Source organism: Canis lupus, chromosome 7 (genome assembly GCF_011100685.1).
Source record: "Canis lupus familiaris isolate Mischka breed German Shepherd chromosome 7, alternate assembly UU_Cfam_GSD_1.0, whole genome shotgun sequence".
NCBI lineage: Eukaryota > Metazoa > Chordata > Mammalia > Carnivora > Canidae > Canis > Canis lupus.
Window position 1 is genome coordinate 51269923 of NC_049228.1, and position 13055 is coordinate 51282977.

Genomic DNA, 13055 nt, shown 5'->3' on the forward strand with positions numbered 1-13055 from the left:
TTCAGGATTCTAGATTGGTGTTTACTCCTTCTCAACACTTCAAATATTCCACTCCAATCTCTTCTTGCTCACATGGTTTCTGAAAAGTCAGATATAATTTTTATCTTTGCTCTGCCATAGGTAAGGTATTTTTCCCTCTGGTTTCTTTCAGGATTTTTTTCCTTTTCCTCAAATGTCTGTAGCTTGGAAGTGATGTGCCAGTTATGGGATTTTGTTTATTTGCTTTTAGTTTTTGCTTTCATCTACCTTAGTGTTCTCTTAGTTTCCTGGATCTAGCTTGGTGTCTGACATTAATTTAGGGAAATTATCAGTCATTCTTGTTTCAAATATTTTTTTTTTGTTCCTTTTTCTCTTTCTTCTCCTCTGGCTTCCCTGTTTACACATATGTCACAACTTTTGCAGTTGTCCCATAGTCCTTGGATATTATCCTGTATTTTTCAGTCTTTGTTCTCTTTGTTTTTCAGTTTTCAAGAATTCTACTGATATATCTTCTATCTCAGAGATTACTTCTTCAGCTGTATTCTTGCTAATAAGTTCATTAAAATCATACTTCATTTCTGTTACTGTGTTGTTGTTGTTGTTGTTTTATCTCTAGCATTTCTTTTTTGTTTTCTTTTCTTAGGATTTCCAGCTATCTGCTTACACTGCCCATCTGTTCTTGCATGCTGTCTACTTTATCCATTAGAGCCCTTAGCATACCTGGCTGATAATTCTAATATCCCTGAATGTCTGGTTCTGATGTTTGTTCTGTCTTTTCTAATTGTGTTTTTTGCCTTTTGGCATGACTTGTAATTTTTCTTGATAGCTAGACATAGTGTCCCTGTTAAACATAACTGTTGTAAATAGTCCTTTAGTAATGTGGTGGTTACAGTTGGTCTCAATATTTTAATGAGCCTATCCCTCTGGACTGCAATGTTCACAACGGAGGTTTTTTTTTTTTTTTTTAAGATTTATTTATTTATTTATTCATGAGATACAGAGAGAGGCAGAAACACAGGCAGAAGGAGAAGCAAGCTCCTTGTGGGGAGCCCGACGTGGGACTCAATCCCAGGACCCCTGGATCGTGACCTGAGCCGAAGGCAGATGCTCAACCACTGAGCCATCCAGGTGTCCCTCACAATTGCTTATCAGGTTATTTTTTTCCTCCCCCCCTTAGGTGTAACAGAATTACTGGAATAGGCTCAAATTCAGTATTTCCCTCCTTCCATGTGGGAGGCTAGAGCTGGTTAGAGTTGGGTATTTCCCTTCCCCCATATCAGTTAGGTTCTGATAACACCCAGGCAAGTTAGGCTCTGGTTAACTAGTTTCCTCTGAAGGCAGGCCTTGTTAAGAAGAACACAATGTTCTGGAGAATTTCAAAATGGTTCTCTTCTTCCTCCCTCTGCCAGAAGAATCAAGAGACTTTTCTCCAATATTTACCAGGGAAACTGGTTGAGATTCTGGAAACAAATCTCACAAGATTGTGGGGACCTCCCTATGACTGGGTTTTCCTGGTGTTTTTAAATCTTAGTTGTGTCCACACTGACCCTCCAGCAATTCATCAATTATATTTTAGGTTTTCCCATGCTGGCGCTGGTCCCTATGGCAGTTTCCACTGTGAGTCTCTGCTCTGGGACGCTATGATGACCTGTATTTGCCCGTCTGTCTCCCCAAGCTCTGGAGTAGCAGTTGGCTCTATGTCCTCTTCTCTCTTACAGATCCAAGAAAAGTGGTTGATTTTCCCATCTGTTCAGCTTTTTATTTGTTGTTAGAACAGAACGGTGACATTCAAGGTCCTTACATGCAGAACCAAAAACTGGAAGTATTTCAAAATTGTTGTTTTTATTCCTTCAACCATAGACATATAAAAGATAAAAACACAATGTTGAGGGTATATGAGAGTTCAGTATACCTTATTATACAAAAGTTGACCACTAATGACTATATCAGCATTAAATGGTTCATGTAATTTACTTGTGTAAAATTGCCAAGTCTTATTATTTCAGACATTAAAATAAGCAAAACAGATTGAGCACTAAGCAGTTGGTGACTAATTCAATCTGTAAATGTTTAACGTGGTGCTGTTGTCTTTACTGGTACAACTAGTGAAGAATGTGGGCAGGAAGAAAGGTGGTAATAAATGTTATTGATGATCCCTAATTTATTTACAATAATCTCAGAAATATATGAATTTGCTATTATTATCCTGATGATACATATGAGGGAACATGCTGCTTAGACAATTCTGTAATTAGCTGCACACTATTCAAAGATAAACCACTAAATCCCCTATTTGTTAATAAATGTGATACTTATTGACAGATCTTAAATGTCTCCAACTTTGTTAGCCATTTATACATATATCACCTTATTTACTTCTCCAAGCAGACTTGAAGTTTGGTGTCTTATTTTCATGTTATATTTGATATAACAGGATCTTAGAAAAATTCTGAAAATTAATCAGAAATTTGATCAGAATAGTAAATGGTGGGTTGAACTTGAAGTCAAATCTATCAGAATTCATTGTGACACTATGTCACACAATATGCTACACCAAACGAATGAGAAGGAAAGGCTATTTCCTAAGTTTTTGAGAACTGTAGTGGGACAGATGTTTTAGATTCATAATGTTAGGTGCAGCTCCCATACCAAACCAAGGAAAAGAACATGATCTTCGAAATAAAAAAATGTGATCTTTGGATTTCCAAAAGAGGTTGTGCAAGAGTACAGAAATACTTATATAGTATTTTAGGCTTTACAGATCTTTTGCAGATAAGGTATCTTGTATTGTTTGTCCTATGTTATCACATTTGATGAATAAATATTTATTAACTTTCATAAGTCCCCAGTGGAGCAATAGGGATATGTAGTTAATTCAAGAGTGCTTCTGCTCAGTTTTATAGTTCTTCTGGATCCAGGGCTTTTATTTCTACCAAGAACATATCAAAGCAATTAATGACTTGATATAAAACATGACTCTTCTCCATTGACTTTCATGCCAAAGAGAGAAGTCTGTATCACTAGCAACTCAAATACAGAGTTAGACATATTTGTGTACACCTCTATATTTTAAGCTTTCTTTACAATTTACATTTTTTTCTCCTTTTTCAAGAGATGGGAACAATAAGTTTTTTTTTTTTTTTTGAACAATAAGTTTCAAGAGATGGGAACTAACTTGGTAAAATGGCACTTCCATTTATTTACACTGAAAGTTCCTCAATCAAACTTCAAGTCTTCACAGGATAGAAATAGCCTTCTTTCCCTTCAGTTATATGTATTCCCTGCAATTCTGTTGCCTATTTTGAAATATAGTCCTATTTTTGCGTACTAAGTTCTATTATCCTCTATTTTTCCCTGCCTCCTTCACAAATAGGGTGCCACTGTGCTTTCTCTGAAACTTCCTTACATTTGTCATTTCATTGATGTAAACGTACTATTAGTCAATTCAACATTCAAGGTGAGTTCATAACGCTGACTTACAGAAGAGCATTATAGTATTTTCTATATCATTCTCAATCATATCCTCATTTTTTCCAACATTGTACATTGAAATACTCACAATGATGCATAGATCCTTTTCCTGAGAGGTTACAATGCAGAGTGAAATAAGAATACTTTCTGGTAATATATTACTTGTCACACAGTGATTTCAAAGCACTTTGTTAACAAAGAAAGATTATTACCATCAATTTAATGGGAACTGAAACACATAAGTTAAATTACTTTTTCAAAGTTGAACAGAAAGTAAGTTACTACCTTATGAACATAATTCATGTTCCTGTCATTACAGTGTTTAATTCTATCTAGTGGAACACACTTCCTTTCAGGCTGTCTTCTACATAACAATTTACTGCCCACTTGGCAGAGCGGAGGCTCAAATTCATGGATATGAGAATCCACTGTATCTAGGCAGAATTTGGTTTTATCTAATCATATAGCATCATGACTGGCTAGGTGGAGCCAAAGTGGAACTGCTTCACAACGTGTGGAACAGCTCACACTCTCTAATGTCCATAGTTTTCAGAAAACAGACTGAATACAGGGCCATTTGAGAAATTTGGGGTAAAGAGAATAGTCAAAAACTACATAAGAAACTAAACAAAGTCAAAAACTAAATTAGAATGAGTGCTTGCTAAAGCACTCATTCCATTGCCTGCAAATCAACACTAAACTAATTTTGATATTACTTTCTTCTGTTATGTGTATAAATATATGCATGTGGATTTTAAACATTAGGATTATAGCTGATTTACAATATATATCTTTTACATTTTTATTTAGTATTATTTTTTGAACATTTAAAAAATATTGAGCCAAACAAAACAAAACAAAAATAAATAAATAAAATAAAAAATATTGAGCCTTTTTCACAATGTACAAAGGGCTCTTAATTTTCCTATGTATGTGTATATGTGCATATGTATACATGCAAATATATACATAATTTACTTAAGCATTCTGCTATTATTGGCCATTTTTGTCAATTTTTTTTTTACCATTTATAAAAAAAACTTTAAAAATCCTCATATATATGTCAAATTATCTCTTCTTTTGGATTGTTCCATTTTTAAAATATTGCTTAAAATGCAAGCTATTTTGAGATAATGGAGACATTTTCCTAAATTTTTTTTTCTAAAAAAAGAGAGTAAGAGAAAGAAAGAAGGAGAGAGAAAAGTTTATACTTTTAAAATTTATTTTACTTGGATTTTATTTTTATTGATGTACAGTTACATGAATCCAAATCTCTAGAATTGGAAACCAGGTGTTAACATTTCTTACATATTTTCTTTTCAGGTATTAACATTTTTCAAAACATTCTGAGTTGATTCTAGTATGCAAGCAGCATTGAGCACAAATACTTTATATAAAACCATAAAATAAAGTTACATATACACAAAAAAGTAGCTGTGTAATTTATTTTCATTTTTAAAACATTATTGATATTAGTATATAAATTTTCTTCTGTTGTATACTTTTTTGGGCCAGTATCATTGTGTATAAATAGGTTTTCTTTTTCAGTTTTTATTTCCCCATTGGCATAAGTCTTGTTTAAGAGAAGGCTCCTTTCTCACTGGTAGTTTTTGTAATTGATTTCTGATTGTGTAATCGATTATCTGTACCTCCACTCTGGTAACCATTAGTCTTTTTTATAGTTCATAGTCTGTTTCTTGGTTTGTCTCTCACAATTTTTTTTTAACTTTTTCCCATATGGGTGAAATTATATGGTATTTATCTTTCTCTCACTGACTTATTTCACTGAGCATTATACTCTCTAGCTCTATCCATGTCATTGCAAATAGGAAGATTTCATTTCTTTTTATGGCTAAATAATATTCCATTCTGTATATACACCACATCTTCTTTATCCATTAATCTATCAATGGACACTTGGGTTGCTTCTATAATTTGGCTATCACAAGCAATGCTGGTATAAACATAGGGGTACATGTATCCATGTGAATTAGTGTTTTTGTATTTTTTGATAAATACTTAGTGTGGTTACTGGATCATAGGGTAGTATTGTTAAATTGTCTATATTACCCAAAGAAATCTACACATTTAATGCAATCTCTGTCAAAATACCAACAGCATTTTTCACAGAATTAGAACAAAAAAATCTTAAAATTTATATAAAACCTCAAAAACCTCAAATAGTCAAAGCATTCTGAAAAGAAAAGCAAAGGTATTTTTAGAGGTATTATTATACCAGACTTCAAGTTATACAACTTTAGAGGTATTATTATACCAGACTTCAAGTTATACAGTCAAAATAGTATGATACTGGTACAAAAATAGACATATAGACCAATGGAACAAAATAGAAAGCCCAGAATAAACCCACAATTAAATAGTGAATTAATCTTTGATAAAGCAGGGAAAAATATCCAATGGGAAAAACAATGTCTCTTCAACAAAGTGTTGGGAAAACTGGATAGCAACATGCAAAAGAATGAAACTAGATCGCTTTCTTATACCATACGCAAAAATAAATTCAAAATAGGTTAAAGACCTAAATATGTGAGTTTTTAAACCATAAAAATCCTAGAAGAAAGCATAGGCAGTAATATCTATGACATCAGCTGTAGCAACATTTTTTCTAGTTATGTCTCCTGAGGCAAGGAAATTAAAGGCAAAAATATACTACTAGGACTACATCAAAATAAGGACAGGAGAGGAAACAAACAACAGAACGAAAAGGTAGAAGATATTCACAATGACATATCTAAGATATTCACAAATGACATATCTAATAAAGGGTTAGTATCCACAATATATAAAGAATTTATAAAATTCAACACCTAAGAACCAAATAATCCAATTAAAAACAGGCAAAAGAAATGAACAGACATTTCTCCAGAGAAGACATCCATACGGCCAAAAAACACATGAAAAGATGTTCAACATCACTCATCATCAGGGAAATGCAAATCAAAACTACAATGAGATATCATCTCACACTTGTTGTAATGGCTAAAGTCAACAAAACAGGAAACAATAGGTGTTGGTGAGGATGTGGGGGAAAAGGAACCCTCTTGCATTGATGTTGGGAATTCTAGCTGGTGCAGCCACTGTGGAAAATAGTATGGAGTTTCCTCAAAAAGTTAAAAACAGAACTATGCTTTCATATTCTTAATTATTATTTTTATTTTCTTTATAATTTTACTTTAAGAATGACTCTTATTCTACAATGCCAACTGGCATTTTGCTTAGTGATTCAATAAAAAAAATCTTTAAAAGAGATACGGTATAAGAACAAAAATATATATATCTATTTTCATGTATTGATAAGACAAAAGTTCTTTCCTCTTACATTTATTATTAAAGATATTTAATATCTTTATTATTAAATACATTAAATTAAAGATATTTAATTCTATCATTGTGAGTCTGTAATTTATTTTGAAATTTAGAGAGATCTGTCTAGCGGTGACTATAATATAATGCCCTTAGCTTTCTCTTTCTTTAGACACTACCCTTTGGTTCCTTAGAATAAATAATGCAAAATGTGCTTTATTCTCTTCACACTCTAATTCTCTCCTTTTCAACTCAATCTTAGTAAATAAAATATTTTTCTTAGTCTTTAACTCTGTATTTTTAAATAGGCTTAAAAGTCTACTACTTATCAGCTTCTACTGGTATTTTTGACTTTCAGCTATTATAAATGAGGCAATGGAAAATCTTAATTCTACTTTCCATTTTTCCTACTCTTTCCCTCATTTTATTACCTGTGTAATTTCTACTGGCTGTTTCTGACATGACCCCAATCAAAAACTTCTTCCTTTCTTCCCTTGTCTCCATATAGATGTAACTTTCTGCCTAAATCCACCTATCTTTTTTTTTTTAAGATTTTATTTATTTATTCATGAGAGGCACAGAGAGAGAGAAAGAGAGGCAGAGACACAGGCAGAGGGAGAAGCAGGCTCCATGCAGGGAGCCCGACGTGGGACTTGATCCCCAGTCTCCAGGATCAGGCCCTGGGCTGAAGGTGGCACTAACCGGCTGAGCCACCCGGGCTGCCCTAAATCCAGCTATCTAGAGTTATTTTTGACCCTAAATATACACAATTAGTAGAACATGCTTAGTTTCTTTGTTTTTACTTTCTGTCATCTAGATTTAAACCTAGGTTAAAAGTCAAATTGGCACATTTAGCATATTGTTGTGTATTAGCACAAATTATTTTTTTAACTAACTCAAATGTACTGGCAACAAATACAGAATGAAAGTAATATGCTGAAATTTCTCACACAATGAGTGTCTTTGTTGTTGTTTTGTTTTCTTAAGTGGGATAAGATCTATTTGGCAATAAAATATTACCAACTCCTCAATATACGGGAGGTAGTAGAATTTTACAAAATCTTTCTGTATTTTGAAACAAAAGAGAATCATTCTAAAGAGAAATTAATTATCTTCTTTTGAAGTTTATTTAGGACCTTAAATTTATCATTAAAATTAAGCAAATAAAATTAAAATATAACAATAAAATGTATTTATAACATCACTAAAATTGATTGTTACATCACACATGAAGGAGAGACTCATTTCTGAAGTAACTCTAATGTACTGACATTAAAATGTTTGTTACATAGGCTACTTTGATAATATTATTAATAGGATAGTCTGACAATACAATTCAGCACAGAATCAAGTATGTACATGCAACTATTTGTGAACTAGCAAAAGGCAGGGATTATGGGAGATCTCTACATCCTGCTCGGAGAGACTAACGCTAAGAATGTTTACATTTTGCTTTACTTTTATTTGGTATGCACATGTGGGAAAATCAAGGAAAACCCATAGTTAAGAAAGAATCTGACACATACGCCAGGAAAAAAAAATGTTACGCATTTAGATTTGTTTTCATGTTATCATGAAATACATCAACAAAGATAAGTTTATATTGACACTTAAAGCTGAAAGCTATGACAGAAACACACACACGTACACACACACTCATACAGAAATGATGGCTCCTGCAGAAGCTTTTGCCAGTCTCACATTCCTGATAACAGGAAAAAATCATGAGTTGCTGGCTTCCTCTAAAATCAACCTTGAGGGGCAGCCTGGGTGGCTCAGCGGTTTAGTGCCACCTTCAGCCCAGGGTGTGATCCTGTTGACCAGGGATGGAGTCCCATGTCAGGCTCCCTGCATGGAGCCTGCTTCTCCCTCTGCCTGTGTCTGTGTCTCTCTCTCTTTCCCTCTCTCTCTCTGTGTCTCTCTTGAATAAATAAATAAAATCTTAAAAAAAATAAATAAAATCAACCTTGAAATTGCACAGAAGAAAGTTGATTTTGAGATATGAGAAGGGAAATATGAAATTTGTGTGTAGGGTAAGGTGGTTGCTTGCCACTGAGAGATGGAAGGAAAGGAGGTGACAAATGTGAAGTCCATCAATGAAAACTTTGGTCAAAGAATAAGAAAAGGAAGAGCTTTATAGCTGTGCTTATGTCTTCCCCCCAGGCTGCTGTTAGTGTGTCACCACTTGCCTCAATAGCCTAGAAAGAGGAGCATCAACTTGGATCAGGTCAGGGATGTCCTCAGAGCCTGGTTGGATTAGGGTACAGATTTCCATAGATTCAGAAATGCATTCTAGTTCTTGAGAGTTATCTTGTCCCCAGATAACAATTCTTGCAAGGCAGGAATTTTTGCTTATTTTTACTTTTATTTTTTGGAAAAATGAGTACTCTTAACTTCCTAAAGGCCAGCATTATGTGGTATGTTAGGAGAAGGAGACTAGAGTGTGTTGCTAAATGTGTAATGGTAAACCTCACACTCTAGAACCCAAGAGATGTATTTCCAGCCACTGGAGTTGATATATTCAGGGAACATGTTAAGATAGCTGAAAGATGCAATTGCTGGGTAAGAATAACATCAAATTGAATAACTATGCCATTTAAAGTACAATTAATGGGATGAATAAATAAAAATTTGAATAGTCGTTATCTATAAGAAGATAGAGAAGGCTACACAAATATGAATTAAGCCAAGAAGCAAGGTAGAAAGAAAAATCTACTGGAGATACTGGATACTCATAAAATTAAAAGAAACAAACAACTGAAGCAAACTCACAGAAGCTTTGAACATTGAATAGTTACTCTCAAGAAATGAATTTGGTTTGTTCAGTGAAAAAAAAAATAGAAGAAAGAAGCATATTTAATATTTATCATAAATAAGAAGGTAGAAATAAGTCCTAGTATAACAATAATGCCATTAAATAAAAATAATGTCTGGGTCCCAAATAAAAGCTAGAGAACTATATTTGCATTAATAGGAAAAATCTGAAAGTTTGAGAATTACTGAGAAATATTTGAAATAAAAAATACTATAGAAAACCAAAAATTATATATTGGAATAAAATACAAAAAGCAAACAACAAAGTACACTAATTTGTATTAAAAATGAAAAAGATTTGATTAAAAATATAACCATGAAAGGGTACTATATAGAGTAATATGAAAAATATAATCAGAATGACATCATCATTATGAACATATAAACATCTAACAAAATAACTTAAAAATGTAAAAAAAAATCTGACAGAGTTATAGAGGAAACAGACAAATCAGCAATTCTAGTTTGTTATTTTGTCATAAAATTTTTAGAACCTGATAGATTAAAGAGAAAACATTAAGTACACATTATTGGAATAATATGTTAAGAAGCACATACATTCTGCATATGTGTTGGGAACAAAGTAATATAATTTTACCGAACTGTATTTATGTAGGTATGTTTTATACATATATAATTTTTACCTAAGAGATTGCTCATTATGCCCAAGAATACATTGATCATTTATGAACATCAATCATGTCTTCAGTCATAAATGATACAGCAAATATACCAAAAATTAAAGTATGTTCTCTAACCAGCATGCAATGGCATTATTAGTTAGTAAGCATAATCTACCATTTAATATGTAAATGAACTTAAACTGAAATGTCACTACTAAATAATATGTGAGTGAAAGAAGAATTTAAAACTAAATTGTGAGGAACGCTTGCTTGGATGGCTCAGTCAACTGAGCATCAGACTCTTGATTTTAGCTTAGGTCATGATCCCTGGATCTTGGGATTCATGCATCCCCACCCCTCCACCCCTGCAACCCTTCGGGCTCCAGGCTCAGAGGGAGTCTGATTGAGGATTCTCTCCCTTTTCCTCTGCTTGCATATGCTCATACTCTGTCTCTCAAATAAATAAAGGAATCTTTTAAAAAAATAAAAAGTAAATTATGAAAATCTTAGAGTCAATGACAAAATTGGTAATGGTTAAAATCTATGAAAACATAGCTAAACCAGTAGTACTTATAGGGACACCTCAAATTTAGTTACAGATAAACAAAAAAGATTTAAAAATAAGCTAAAATTAAAAAAAAAAAAAACTAAAATACTTAGGAAGAGAGAATGTAAATAAAACCGAATAGGAAGAAAGGAGATCATAAAGATAAAGGCAGAAATCAACAAAGAAGAAAACAAAAGGCTGATAATTTCCAAAGCCAAACTAGTCATTAAAAATAATTTAGAAAATCTAAAGGCAATGCTGCCAAGTATAAAGAGGAAAAAAAAAAAGAAATGATGCAAATGAAACTAATTCAAAATAAAATGCGAAATAACTTCTTCATATGCCATCAATAACAGATAATTGAAATACTATAATGACAATACATTTTCATACTGAGAAAAATTAGATAAATTTGTCAGAAAGTATAAAATGTTAACTTTAAAGAAGGAGGAACAATAAAACTTAGATATATCAAAAATTAAAGAAACTAAAATTTTAATCTATTACATTTCTTCAGTAAAAGCCATGCCCCAGGATTGAAGTCTACCAATTTAAGGAATAATAATTTTTTCCTCAGACAAGTTGTTCCCAAAGAAGCAAAGGGTTGTTCATCCTTTTGGTGAGGCTAATATAACTTTGTTTACAAAATTAGATAACAATAATTCAGAGAAAGAAGATTAAAAACTTGTTTTACTCCTGTATGTCAAAAATTCCTAAATAATATATTCCCTAAAATAATGCAATTTTGTACTAAAAATAATATACCAAGATGAAATGCATTATAGTCTAAAAACATGTATATAATAAAATAATAAAAAATCAATATTTATTTAGCTTTATAAAGATGTATATTTATTTATCTCTATGTACATGTGTATATACATGCATGAATCTATATTTCTATCTATATAAATCCATGTATATACTTATATCTCTTTCTCTTAATAGATAAATATTGATTCAGATATAGCTATCTACAGATCTATCTCTCTCTATATAAGTATTTATCTATCTATATGCATATATATTACACATACAGAAACATATATAGGATGGATAGAATGGATAAATTTACTATCTTTTTAAAATAGTGAGGTGTATTTATATACATTTTTGGTGTATATACATACACTGTTTATATATTTATATATATATCCATTAATGATTGTAAAAGAAAAAAATACATTATTTTTAAATGATATCATCATTTACTTATAAGATATGGTGAAATAAAAAACCTATTAGAACTAAGAAAAACCTATATTAAGGTAGTTGATTTCAAGATCAATTTGCAAAAGGGTATAGAATGTATCTACACAAGGAATAGCTAACTAGATAGATAATATAATAGAAAATAAAGTTGCTGAAAATAGTTAACAAATAATGCATAGACTTTTTATGGGGAACATATTAAAATACATTAAAGGATGTAAAAGACATGAATAAATAAGACTTAGAAATGATAACTTAAGATCATAAAGATATTAATGTATAAATTTAATACTTCTCAAAAGAAATTACAACTGACTTTTGAAGAATTTGAGAAACTTATACTAACTTTATGTGAAAGAAAAAGGTCCGTGAATAGCTAAGCCAATTTTAAAATAGATGAGAATGAAAGTAGACTTTATTCTATCCTATCAATATTAAGATAATATACAAAGCTACTGTAAAAAAGCAGACAGTGCAAAAATGATTCATCAGTTATAGAATCAAAGAGAAAATGTGGTATGTGTGTATGTATGTGTATATGTACGCACTGGGATGTTTAATGGGTGTCGTTGGAATTACTGTCATGATGTATGTGTAAAAATCAATATGGATTTCTCCTTTTTTATTAAGCTCAAATTCAGTTTAATTAAGTCCTATATGTAAAAGATAAAATTCAAAATATAATTAAAAAATGGTATAGTATCTCTAATTCGGGGGTAGATAAAGACATAAATCAGATCATAAACCATGAGTGAAAAATTCAATGGATTTAACTATATTAGACATATTGGATTTAGTGGATAAAATATTCAGAATCAACATACAATTGGTAGACTGAAAGAAGGTATTTCCAATGCATAAACTCAACAAAGCATCCATATGTGAAAAATAAAATGAACAGCTGCAAATGAATCAGAAAAAAGAAGGGAAAACAAACAAAATCAAAAAACTATTTGACATCCTTCAGATTGTTCTACATTGGGTCCCCAGATGATATCAATTTGGCCTTCTTCTAGAGCGAAAGGGAATCTCATGTGCTGCTGGTAGGAGAATAACATGCTTCCATTTAAGTTAGTCAACCAGCC